This window comes from Scyliorhinus torazame, chromosome 7 (genome assembly GCF_047496885.1).
Source record: "Scyliorhinus torazame isolate Kashiwa2021f chromosome 7, sScyTor2.1, whole genome shotgun sequence".
NCBI lineage: Eukaryota > Metazoa > Chordata > Chondrichthyes > Carcharhiniformes > Scyliorhinidae > Scyliorhinus > Scyliorhinus torazame.
Window position 1 is genome coordinate 67,989,006 of NC_092713.1, and position 14,124 is coordinate 68,003,129.

Genomic DNA, 14,124 nt, shown 5'->3' on the forward strand with positions numbered 1-14,124 from the left:
TTAGTGCTATTGATTTAATTTCATTCCTAATGAACAAGGCAACCCCGCCCCCTCTGTCCATCTCTCTGTCTTTTCGATAGGTTGTGAATCGCTGGATGTTTAAATGCCAGTCCTGAACCCCCTGCAACCACGTCTCTGTGATGCCTACTACATCATACCTACCAGTCACAATCTGGGCCACAAGCTCATCTACCTTGTTCCGTACACTGCGCGCATTTAAATATAGCACCTTTAATTCTCTATTGACCGTCCCTTTTTGTTTTCTTAGTGTGGTGGACCTTGGTTTACTGAGCCTTTCCATACACTGTGTCATATTTTGTGGGACGGGGACTATCGTAACCTCTCCTGAGTTCTGTCTTTTCGTGCTTTTTTGTATTCCTAAGCAGCTACGCTTCCCACTGATTACTTCATCTCTTGGTTCCCTGACTTTCCCTTCCCCCCAATCTCTAGTTTAAAGTCCTATTGACCACCCTATTTACTCTTTTCGCCAGAACACTGGTCCCAGCTTGGTTCAGGTGGAGACCATCCCAATGGTATAGGTCCCCCCTGTCCCAAAACTGATGCCAGTGTCCCATGAAAAGGAACCCCTCTTTCCCACACCACTCTTTCAGCCACGTGTTAACTTCCCTTATTCTTGCCTCCCTATGCCAATTTGCACGTGGCTCGGGCAGTAATCCGGAGATTATGACCCTTGAGGACCTGTTTTTTAATTTGAATCCTAGCTTTTTATAATCTCGAAACAGGTCCTCTTTTCTAGACTTGCCTATGTTGTTGGTACCGACATGGACCACAACAACTGGATCCTCCCCCTCCCTCTCCAGTATCCTTTCAAGCCGGTCAGAGATGTCCCACACCCTAGCACCGGGCAGGCAACATACCATGCGGGACTCTTTATCCTGCTCACAAAGGATACTATCTTTCCCCCTGATAATAGAATCCCCTACAACTACAACTTGCCTATTTACTCCCTCCCCTTGAATGGCCTGCTGAACCATGGTGCCTTGGTCAGCTGACTCATCCTTCCTGCAGCCCTGTTCGCCATCTACACAGGGAGCAAGTGCCTCATACCTGTTGGACAGGGTCAAGGGCTGAGGCTCCTGAGTTCCTGACTGCTGGTTCCGTTTATTTCTATATCTTTTTGTTGTAACTCCGCCAATTTTCCTGCACTAAAAATATCCGCCTCATCCTCCACCTGTTGTTCTTTTTCAACCATCTGATCAAAAATCGTTTCTGATAATTGCACTTCAATTTTATCTTCACTCTCTAATTTATCCTCTTGTCTTAACCTGTGACTTTGCGACCTTGTTGCTACACAATCCGGAAAAATCCCAGGATATTCGTCCTTCAACATTCCAGTTGTCTGATTTTCTACTGGATTATCAACCACAGTAGGCATCACTCCCACCTGCGGTCCAGCTATATCATTACCCAAGATAAACTGTATTCCTGGACAAGATAGTATCTCTCTTACTCCTACTACCACTTCACCACTCTTCACTGGACTTTCCAACCTTACCTTATATAATTGAACGCTACTCCTCTCACCCTGAATTCCACATATTACCACCTTTTCTGGCAACATTCTTTCCAAACTACATAACTCCTCATCTCTTACCATTAAAGATTGACTAGCTCCCGTATCTCTTAAAATTGTGACTTTTTTACCTGCTCCTCCTGATACACATGAGTAAACCTTACCCACACAAGTAAATTCTTTAAAAAGATCTGGCACCTTCTTATCAATCACCTCTTGATCAGGCTGTACAATCTTTTGCACCTCCTTCGCTTCACTTGGGCTTTCCTTTACCACTTGAACAAACCCCATTGTCTTATCCTGTTTTACCACATCAGCCTTTCCAGTGCTTTTCTTCAAACACCAACACTGTGACTTTACATGGCCGAGTTTATTACAGTGAAAACATTTGAAACTTTTCATTTCTTTTCCACCCTCCTGGATTTCTTTTTTAATCTGAGGTACACTCTCCTTATTATCTCCCATCAGATCACCTTTACCTTTACCACTTGCGTATTTCTCATGTCCCCAGTTTCTATCCCTCACAGGCTGAAACTGAAGTCGGAAACCAAGTTTTGATTTATGAATCAATTCATAATAATCTGCCATTTCTGCTGCTAACCTCACAGTTTTAACCCTCTGCTCTTCCACATGTGTTCTCACTACATCAAGAGTTGAATTTTTAAACTCCTTCAAAACTATAATTTCTCTGAGAGCTTCATACATTTGGTCTATTTTCAAAGCCCTTATCCACCTATCAAATTACTCTGTTTGATCCTTTCAAACTCCATGTATGTTTGACCAAATTCTTTCCTTGAATTTCTAAACCTTTGTCTGTAGGCTTCAGGCACTAGTTCATATGCATCCAAGATGGATATTTTCACCTCCTCATACGTCCCAGATACCTCCTCCGGTAGTGATGCAAACACTTCACTAGCCCTACCTATCAGCTTTGTTTGAATCAGTAATACCCACATGTCCTGTGGCCATTTCATTTGTTTAGCCACCTTCTCAAATGAAATGGAAAAGGCTTCTACCTCCTTCTCATCAAACCTAGGCAATGCTTGGACATATTTAAATAGATTCCCACCAAGCCTTCGACTACAACGCTCTTTCTCACTATTCTCATCACTATCCACCAACTGTACGTTTCCCTTTACGTCTGCCAATTTTAACTTACTGTCATGTTTCATGGCCATTTTCTGAAGTTCAAACTCTCTCTCTTTATCTTTTTCCCTGATCTGTAGCTCCCTTTCTCTTTCTTTTTGTTCTGCTGGGGCGTTTCTTTCTGTTTTCCTTTCTTCTCTCTCTATTTCTCTCTCCCTCTTTCTCTTTCGTTTTCCTCTCTCTCTCTTTCGTATTCAAGCTGCTTTAATTCTTCCTCATGTTCCATTTGTTTAATTTGTAACTGAATTTTTGCCATTTCCAATGAGTCAAACTGTATCTCAGGCAACTTTAAATGCTTAGCCACCACCATAATGACCTCATCTTTTCACATTTTGTCAGGTAATGTTAACTGCAATGTTTTTGCCAAATCTAACAGTCCGCTTTTAGTCTCTGTCCGTAAGGTACTGCATGTGACCGTCTCCACCCCCAAAAACCTCAGAGCCTCTGAAAGAGAAATTGTCCACAACACACTCCCTACTCAAACTGAAATACCACACCTGAAAAGCATCCACAATATGCTCACCCCTCACTGTCTTTAAGTTCACTAAGGAGATTTCCGGTGGTGGCTATGGAGGAGTAGGTCGCACATTTGGTGGCTCCCGCTCTGGTTGGACTTTTGGACCTTTCCCCATGTCTTTTCTTCGGTTTTAATTGGAAGATTTGTAGGCTGAGGCAGCTGGACATTGTTTCCTCGCATTGGTTTATGAAAAAAAGAATCAGAAACTGTGTTGAAGCTGTAACAGGAGACAGTATGGCCGAGGGACGGACCCTTGGGGTGGCAGCGCAGCGTGCAACGGACCCGGTGATGCAGGCCATTCAGGATGGCTTTGCCAGACAGAAGCGGGAATGCCTGGACTCGATCAAGGAGTCAATTAATCACCTGGAAAGCAGGCTGGACGCTCAGGACCGGGCGATTCAGAAGGTGGAGAAGGTGCTGCTGGAACAATAGGAGCACCAAACGGCAGTGGAGCTGGAGGTGGGGATGCTTCGGGAACAGCAGAAAAGGCTCTTGGAGAAGGTGGAGGACCTTGAGAACCGGTTCCGCCGGCAGAACCTAAGAATTGTCGGGCTCCCGGAGGGTGCTGAGGGAGCAGACGCGGGGCATACGTGGCGGGTATGTTCAAAAAGCTGCTGGGGGAGGGGGCATTCCCCCAACCACTGGAGGTGGACAGGGCGTATCGGGCGCTTGCCAGGAAGCCGCGGGGGGGGGGGGGGGGGGGGTGAGGATCCTCCGAGAGCGATGGTGGTGAGATTCCACAGGTTCCTGGACAAGGAATGTATTCTGCGGTGGGCCAAGTGCACGCGGAGTTGCAAGTGAGAGAGTAGCATCCTGCGGGTGTACCAGGACCCGAGCGTGGACGTGGCGAGGAAGAGGGCAGACTTCAATCAAGTCAAGGCGATTTTATTTAAGAAGCAGGTGTAGTTTGGTCTGCTATACCCGGCGCGTCTGTGGGTTATGCACAAAGACCAACATCATTATTTTGAGTCGCCCGATGAGGCACTGGACTATGCAAAAAGAAAGGGACTGGTGGGAGCTTGAGAACCTTTGGACTCAGTGACAGTATGTTGGCCGATATTGGGCCCTTTTTCTCTTTCTGTTTTTCTCTGGGGTTTTTTTGTGTATTTGTTTTCTTCGCTCCTCTTGGAAGGTTGGTGGGGTTTTGGTTGGGTTTTTTTCTTCTCTTTTCTGTTGTGAAAATTGACTATGTTTTCTTGTATTTCTTGGTATCAGTCTTCTTTTTTGGAGCTCTGTTTAGGGGAGAGGGGGGAGAATTGAATTGATTTTCCGTTTTGTTTTTGGTTCTTTTTTTTCGGATAGATGTTGGTAACGTTTCTTTTGTGTTTTATCTTGGGTATTTACACTGTTGTGCACTTTGGTGAGATGGAGACGTGCCTGTCGATGGTTCGGTGGGTGGTGCTTTTGTTCTTTGTGTTTTCTTGCTGCTGGGTGTTTGTTTCGGGAGTGTTGGATGAGGGAACTTGTTTACAGGAGTGGGGGGAGGGGACCGAGGGAACAATGGGTTGAGACTTCTTGGCGACAGAGGTGGGGGTTACCAAGCTAGCTGGGTGAGCTAGCTCACGGAAGCACAGTGATAAATAGTATATGCTTAGTTTATTAGCTGGGTTGGGACTTAAAGTAGTGTTGCTAGGGGGGCAGTAGGGGAATTGGTTCTGCTGACATGGGAGAGACTTCGTTGGAAGATCATTGAGGGGGTCGAGGATGGGGATCGCTCCGGGGCAGGCCAGAAGAGGTGCGCGCGTGGGCTAGAAGCGGGTCCAAGAAGGTTGATGGCTTACTGACAGGGGGGGGGGGGGGGGGGGAGAGAGGGGGGGGGGCACTTTGCCCCCCAACTAGGCTGGTCACCTGGAATGTCCTGGGGCTAAATGGGCCGGTGAAGAGGGCTCGTGTGTTTGCGCACCTGAGGAGACTGAAGGCGGACGTGGTGATGCTGCAGGAGACACATCTTAAAGTAGTGGATCAGGTCAGGGTGAGGAAAGGTTGGGTTAGTCAGGTTTTCCACTCGGGGCTGGACTCAAAGACAAGGGGGGCTGCGATGTTGATCAACAAGCGGGTGGCGTTTGAGGCAGGGAGGATAGTCTCGGATGTGGGAGGTAGACTTATCATGGTTAATGGCAAGCTGCAGGGGATGAAGGTAGTGCTGGTCAATGTATACGCACCAAATTGGGACGATGGGGATCTTTATAAAGTGGGTACTGGGGAAGATTCCGGACCTGGATTCGCAGAGGCTGATCATGGGTGGGGATTTCAATGCGGTTATTGATCCCGGCCTGGACCGGTCATGCTCGAGAATGGGCAAAGTGCCAGCAATGGCAAAGTAGCTGAAAGGGTTCATGGAGCAGAGCAGGTGGGGGGCGGGGGTGGATCCGTGGAGATTTCGGCAGCCGAGAGCCAAGGAATTTTCTTTCTTCTCCCACGTTCACAAGGTCTATTCCCAGATAGATTTCTGTGTTGTGGGCAGGGCCCTGTTTGTGGGGGTGGTGGACACGGGTTATTCAGCGATTACAATCTCGGACCATGCTCCGCACTGCGTGGACCTGCAGGTCAGTATGGATAGCATGCAGCGCTCACAATGGAGGTTGGATGTGGGGCTGTTGGCGGATGAAGTGGTCTGCGAGAGGTTGAGGAAGTGCCTGCTAAACTACCTGTAGGTAAACGGCACGGGGGAGGTCTCAGCAGCGGTGGTCTGGGAAGCGCTGAAGGCAGTGGTGAGAGGAGAGCTGATCTCGATCCGGGCTCACAGGGACAGGACGGAAAGGGCAGAAACGGACCGACTGGGAAGAGAGATTCTACGAGTGGATAGGAGATATGCGGAGGCTCCAGAGGCAGGGCTATTAAGGGAACCCTGGAGGCTGCAGGTGGAATTTGGATTGTTAACTACAGGAAGGGCAGTGGAGCAGCTCAGAAAGGCGAAGGGGGCGATTTACGAGCACGGGGAGAAGGCCAGTAGGATGCTTGCACAGCAGCTCAGAAAGAGGGAGGCAGCTAGGGAATTAGGGAAAGTTGTTGACGGGGATGGGAACTTAGTTGGGGACTCGGCGGGGGTGAGCAAGACCTTTCAGGACTTTTATAGTAGGTTGTACAGGTCGGAACCCCCTGCGGGGCCGGAGGGGATGAGCCACTTCTTGGAGGGGTTGACTTTCCCGAAGGTGGATGGGGAGCTGGTAGAAGGGCTGGGGGGCCCCGATCAGGCTGGAGAAGTTCGTGGAGGGTTTGAAGGCCATGTAGTCGGGGAAGGCCCCGGGGCCGGACGGGTACCCAGTCGAGTTCTATAAAAGGTTCTCCAGAATATTGGGGCCGGAACTGCTGAACGTCTTTAACGAGGCCAAGGAAAGAGGGGTTCTGTTCCAGACGATGTCACAGGCCATGATCTCGCTCATTTTGAAAAGGGACAAGGACCCGGAGCTGTGAGGTCCTTATAGCTCGATATCCTTGTTAAACGTGGATGCCAAACACCTGGCCAAAATTCTGGCCTCTAGGACTGAGGACTGTGTACCAGACATTATAGGGGAGGACCAGACAGGGTTTGGTAAGGGTAGGCAGCTGGGAGCCAATGTAAGAAGGCTACTCAATGTGATCATGATGCCCCCGGAAGGCAGGGAAGCTGAAGTGGTGGTTGCGATGGACACGTAAAAAGTGTTTGGCCGGGTCGAGTGGGATTACCTATGGGAGGTGCTGGAGCGGTTCGGGTTTGGGAGGGGCTTTGTTGACTGGGTTAGGTTGCTATACCAGGCTCCGGTAGCTAGTGTACGGACAAATAGGAAAACTTCGGAATATTTCAGACTACACCGGGGGACGACACAGGGATGTCCCCGCTCCCCACTGCTGTTTGCGCTGGCGATAGAGCCGCTGGCAATTGCTCTGAGGGCCTCAAGGGGCTGGAAGGGGTTGGTTCGAGGGGGGTGGGGGGGTGCTGGTGGAGCACAGAGTCTCGTTGTATACGGATGACTTGCTGCTGTATGTCTCAGACCCAATGGAGGGGATGGGGGAAATTATGGGAATCCTGGGGGAATTTGGCCGGTTTTCAGGTTACAAGCTTAATATGGGGAAGAGCGAGATGTTTGTGGTCCAGGCGAGAGGTCAGGAGAGGCGACTGGGGGAACTGCCGTTCAGAGTGGTAGGAGACAGTTTTAGGTACTTAGGTATCCAAGTGACGAGGGATTGGGACAGGCTACATAAATTGAACCTGGCCCGGTTGGTGGAGCAAATGAAGGAGGATTTCCGGAGGTGGGATGCGCTCCCGTTGACTCTGGCGGGTAGGCTGCAGTCGGTAAAAATGACGGTCCTCCCGAGGTTTCTTTTCGTTGTCCAGTGCTTCCGTGGTCCTTTTTTAAGCGGATTAATAAGATTATTGTGGGCTTTGTGTGTGTGTGTGGGGGGGGGGGGGGGGGGGGGGGGGTGGGGGTAAGCCCCCACGGGTGAAGAGGGCAATTCTCGAGTGGAATCGGGGAGGTGGTGGACTGGCGTTGCCGAATTTCAGTAATTACTACTGGGCGGCTAACATAGCCATGGTGAGTTGGTGGCTGGTGGGGGTGGGGGTGGTGGGGGGGGGGGGGGGGGGGGAATCCTGCGTGGGTGCGCATGGAGGTGGCTTCGTGTAAGGACACAAGTTTAGGGGCACTGGTGACGGCGCCCCTGCCGTTCCCACCGGCGCGGTACTCCACCAGTCCGGTGGTGGTGGCGGCCCTGAGAGTCTGGGGGCAGGGGAGGAGGCATGTGGGAGCAGAAGGGGCATCGGTGTGGTCCCCAATCTGCGACAATCATGGGTTTGCCCCGGGGAGGATGGACAGGGGGTTCCGAATTTTGCGGAGAGCAGGGATTGAGAGGATGGGGGACTTGTTCTTGGAAGGTAGCTTCCCGAGTACAAGGGCGCTGGAGGAGAAATTTGCATTGGCTGGAGGGAATGAACTCCGATATTTACAGGTACGGGACTTGTTACAGAAGCAGGTACCAACCTCCCCACTCCTGCCGTGAAGGAGGATTCAGGATAGGGTGGTCTCTAGAAGATGGATAGGGGAGGGGAGCATCTCGGACAAATATAGAGAGCTTATGGGTTCGGAGGAGACGCAAACCAAGGAGCTGAAGCGAAAGTGGGAGGAGAAGCTGTGGGGAGAGATAGAGGAGGGCCTCTGGGCGGACGCACTAGGAAGGGTCAATGCTACCGCAACATGTGCCAGGCTCAGCCTGATCCAATTAAAACATTTTCACCGGACTCACATTACAGTGGCCCGGATGAGCAGATTCTTTGGGGTGGATGACAGATGTGCGAAGTGTGCAGGGGGGCCAGCGAACCATGTCCACATGTTCTGGACATGTCCAAAACTGAGGGGGTTTTGGCAGGGGTTTGCCGATACCATGTCCACGGTATTAAATACGGGGGAGGCAATGAGTCCGGAGGTGGCGATTTTTGGGGTATCGCAGGACCCGGGAATCCAGGAGAAAGAGGCAGACGTTCTGGCCTTTGCTTCCCTGGTAGCCTGGAGGTGTATATTGCTCGCGTGGAGGGACTCAAAGGCCCGGAAATTGGGGACTTGGCTTTCGGACATGGCTGGCTTCCTCTGCCTGGAGAAAATAATAAGTTTGCCATGAGAGGGTCTCAGCTGGGATTCGCCCAGAGGTGGCAACCATTTGTTGACTTCCTCGCAGAGAACTAATCATCAGCATAATGGGGGGGGGGGGAGAGGGGGGGCTGGCTAGTGTAGGTTAGGGGGGTAAGTAATGGCAAGACCTGCGGGAGAGGGTGGTGGAATTTGCACTATGTACATATTTCTCTTGTTATTTATATTGTTGATTCTGTTGCTGTTAAAATGCCTCAATAAAACGTTTATTAAGAAAAAAGTTCACTAAGCCAATCCAATAGATTGACTTTTATCCCTGACGAGCCCCCAATTTATTATGCGCCAGGGTTTAGAGAACCCCAAAGTGTATCATGGAGTTCACCTGACCCACAACCTTTAATAGATTGTGGTATGGGGAGCACTTTGCCCACTCTACAGTTGTGGTACAGCAGAAATGGAAAAGTATTTTTTTAAAGCAAAACAATGTTTATTCTATGAACTCAAGTTAACCTTTTTAAAACATACAGTGAACATTTTAGCAACCATCAATTCAAATACAACCCCTAAAGAATACAACACTAAGTAATCCTTAATAACTTCCCAAACAACAACCAGAAGACAAAAGAAACACCTTTTAACAGAAGCACATTAGGTTTCCATTCACTACTGAGAACATTTATAATTCTGAATTCACCAAATGATCAAGAGATAGTCTTTTCATGGCAGAGAGATCAACAGTACACCTGCTCTGTCTGGCTTCAGCTCCAACACTGAAAACGAAACTAACACACACCCTGCAGCAAACAGCCTAAAACAAAAGTAAAAAGCTGACAGACAGCCCAGCTCCCTCCACACTCTAACATCACTACAGTAATATGAGCAGCCAAACATTTCTTAAAGTGACATTCTCATGACACAGTGACCCAGCAGGGAATCGAACCTGAGATGCTGCCAAACCTGCTGAGTATTCCCAGCACTTTCTGTTTTTGGTTTGGAGGGAACAATGTTTGACACCCTCTGCCACTTCAAGAGAAATGTTGTTGGAGACGGACTCTTCTAGAACAGCTGCTTTGCTAAGACAAAGATCACCTCTGGTTCCTAAGGGGAACCATCCTACCCACTAACCATTCCAGCTCATCTCACTAAGCCAGAATCCTGGAGTAGTAGATTAGCTACACCAAAGCAACAAAATTGAGGTGAGTGGAAATAAATATCAAGGGAGATGTAAAATGCACAGCCAAGTCACTATCATCCATTTTACACTATTAAACAGTCAAAATTATCCCATGTGAATACATTCAGAGTTGAGTAATCATTTTTGTGTATGCTTGCTGACTTTTGGGATCTCAAGACTAGCAGGGAAATGTAGGTTTCTATCTCATGAAGGAAACTGACTGAAGTGTTTGATGGTGAAGGACTTTGTGAGGGTATGGAGGATGAGTAGAATGATTTGCCAACTTTTCTTAATTGAAGACAGTAAGAAGTCTTCCAAAACCAGGCTAAAGTCTAACATCTTTGTTTCGAATCACTAGCTTTCAGAGCACAGCTCCTTCCTCAGGTGAATCGTCTTCGTTTGGAGGAAGATTCCATGCGTGTTCTTTGAGAGTGGAGTTGGAAACACTTGCGTGGAAGTCAGATTCCAGTGAGATCAGTTGGTGCACAGGATGACAGATTTTGATGTCAATTCCACAGAAGTTGTATTGGGCGGCATCTATCACCTGGTTTCAGATTGTGGTGTCCACAACCTGTGTGCTCAGTGAGAGTATAAGATCTATTTTATAACTTGTGTTACGATATAGCTGGGGTGAAGGAATGGTATATTATAGTTGGTCCTTTCTTGTTTAATGAAAGTTTTATTCTTTTGTTAAAAGTTAATCGTCAGCCTTGCAATTCTGTTCATCTACATCTCTAAACAAGAAAATAAAAGGATCTATTGAGCTGTGGTGCAGCTCTAGGACCTGATCGCCCAGTAGTAACATCAGCTGTGTTCATAACACTGGGGGAAAAAGACACATGAGTGATACAATGTAGTCAACTGGCAATGAAGTGAGTGAAACAAATAATTTGCCACTATCACACTGGTCCACAGCCTACTTCGTCAATCTTAACACAGGCTCAGTTTTCACCACCTTCACTTCAATTCCACAGCACATTGCACCTAATTTGTATTAGATTTGTGTCAATGGATTCTCCAATGCATATGCAAATGATAGACACAGGAAAATCTGGAGGATTGAGCTCTGCAATGTTCGATGGTCCCTTTCGCAACTCAGGGTTCTTCGGTGCTAATACAGTTCAACTCATTATGTGGCATCTTGGTGCCGAGGTAACTAAAGGGTATCAGTAATTCAAGGTAAGAGAAGAAAAGTGAGGCATAAAATAAAACCAGAAAAAAGAGAATTTAGGACATGGATCAGAAGAAACTTATTTGTGCAACGAATGAGCAAAAGCTGGAATATTTTCTCAGGTGCAGTGGTGGAGGTGAAAACCTTAGACTCAGTCAAGAGATAGTTAGATATGATGATGGAATATCTGGTCTGTATTTATCCTGTGATCTTGTGGGTAACTAACATACCTATGTTAACGAATGCCATTGTAAGAGGAAGGTTATCAGCAGTTGTTGATAGGTCTGTTAGAGCAGAGATTATTTGAATCTGCAAGTGTAATTAGGAATATGTTTAAAGGAAATCTCCAGTGCAAGGCCCTCAGGTGCCTTTATTCTGGAGTGTATGCCTCCAAAACACAAGCATCTGATGTAAACACATGTTTTAGAAGTTACATTTGTATTGTTAAAGCCTTTTGACAAAATGACCAGGGGCTGGACTCTCCGAGCCTCCGCGCCAAAACCGGTTCGCCGCAGGGTGGAGAATGGCTGTTTACCCGGAAATCGGGACCAGCGCCGTTGAAGCGATTCTCCATCCCCGGCGAGTCGCTTGCTCGCGATCTTACGCAGTGCGTGTAGGGGGCCATTGACAAAGGCCACCCCCCCCCACGATTCTCCACACAAAACTGGCCGAGTTCCCGAAGCCGTGGTTCTAACCACATATTGGCCGTCGGGAAAATCGGGTGGCAGCTTCGGACTCAATCCACGGCCGCCCTGGTGGGGGGCAGGGGATCGACCACCAGGGGGAGGAGGGGGGGGCTCACGGACCGCCAGGGGAGCGATCGGGCGGCATGGACCCGCCCGCGTGTGCGATCTAGGGGGGGCCCTACATTTTTGATGACCGTCCGCGGTGCGAGTCGCCATGTCGCACGGCGCGACCACTGCAGGCCTCCACCGCACGCATGCGCGGACTCACGACCAGAAGTGCAGGGCCCCATATCTGCAGTCAGAGCTGCGAGAAGCACTCGCTGCCAGCCCCCTGCAGGTAGGAGAATCACTCAGGACTTTCTTAAGGAAAATCCAGAGTGAAACACCAGTGTTTTTACGCTGGAATGGGAACATAGCCCCATTTTTGGAGAATCCAGTCCCAGGTTCCTGGTCATAAAGTCCTAACTTTACAGCATTCTATTGATTTGATTTGATTTGATTTATTGTCACATGTACCGAAGTACAGTGAAAAGTATTTTTCTGCGGCCGAGGAACGTTGACAGTACGTACATAGTAGACACAAGAATAATCAACAGGGAACATTGACAAATGGTACATCGACAAAACAGTTGGTTGCGTAGAGACATGACAAGGCCAGTTCCATCATAGTTTGGTTGTTTTCATTCGGTTTACGACATACATTTTGAAATACTTATTGGCCAGAATAAAACAAGATCTTAAGAAATGGAATAAGAGTTTAATTAAAGATTCATGTACAAGGAAGTGAGGATAAGCAACGAGCATTATGTGTTTACAGAGTGATAAGCACCAATGTATATAGAACAACAGCATTGGGGGGAGAGAGACGGACGGTAAATGAATCTCACTATTGATTGTTGCTAGCCCGTTTTGTTCTCAGAAAATTGTTTGGTAATTTTCATGTGTGGAAAACCAGTGCTGGAAAAATTTGTTATTTTTCAAGTTTTGCATCTGGTGTTAACAACAAGCACTCTTTGTTTAAATATAGGCAGGACTTCGGCACAGAATCACATTTACTTAATTGTTTCGTGACAATATGCCGTCATTTTCATTTAATAGAATTTCTTCAACTGCATTCTTACAATTTTATTGCACAAACAAAAGAGTCTTTGTAGCTTCCTGTGAGAAATAAAATTGTCAATTAGTGCCAATGGATGGGCGGTTTTGAGCTGTACACTCGTGCCTGACAAGAACTTATTAGAGGCAGCCTTAGTCCTCTCAATACCTGCCTGGGCAGGATTCTAAACTAACGTTCAACTTGAAATTGTACTGTTCTAATCTACTGTACTACACCACCCAGGATCAACAATCAATCATTTTGAACATGTATCTTTATGATGCTGTGAAATGCTGCTAGATTGGCCATCTTTCTCATTCTGCAATCAATAACACGTCAATAAACCCTGATAGGGAGTGCAGTATTTCGCTGCAGTGAAGAGTCCTTTTGTTAAATGTAAAAGGGTGTAATCCACTACCAAAACTTGCTTTACAAGTATGATCGTGAAAGGTTTTTTTTTCCCTCACTAGTTTGATTTGCTTGTAAAGGAGAACAAAATTAATCTTCTATTTGTGAATTTCGCATTTGACAGATCACTGTCGCGGCTGAAGTGTGAGAGAATTAGACAACCTCAAAATCACAAAACTAGACTGCAGTTGTACAACTGGATAGTGAGGGCAGAATTCACCCATTTGGAGACTCTGAGGTGGCAGGTGGTTCTGGCAGCACCTGATCCGCTGACCTAGATTCAGCACTTGGAACCTGAGGAAATGCAGAGTTTAGCCTCTTGCAACAACCTAGAATGGCTCTCAGCTCCATCACTTCACCCAATCCAGCAATTCACACTGAGTGTTATGAACTCTGAATCAGCTTCAGCTCAACCACTAAAATGCTCCTTTTGTCTTTTGCAGGTACAAGCAGACCACGGATAGCTAACCAGCCAGTCCAGCAGGACTCCAAGCCCCTGGAGCAAATGGATCAGGGGGAAGAACCATAACAGCACTCACCCGTACTTCCACCACAGGGACCCACCTCCACTGGGCCGTAGTTCAAGGTTATACTCGGGGTCACCTTTCTGGAGAACACATCACTGACACGTTCCTGCAGCAGTCGAAGGCTGGGACAGCCCAGGTTTTTGGCACTCGGGAGTGTTGCTGGAGACCAGCCATCTGCTCAGTCCCAGTCAGGCTGTGCCTCTGAAAGCGGCTGTCAGGTCACTGGTAGAAATGCAATAGCAGACAGCAGCACATTTGGAGGAGCTTCGACAGTTACTTGTCAGAATAGAGCACACATTCTGGT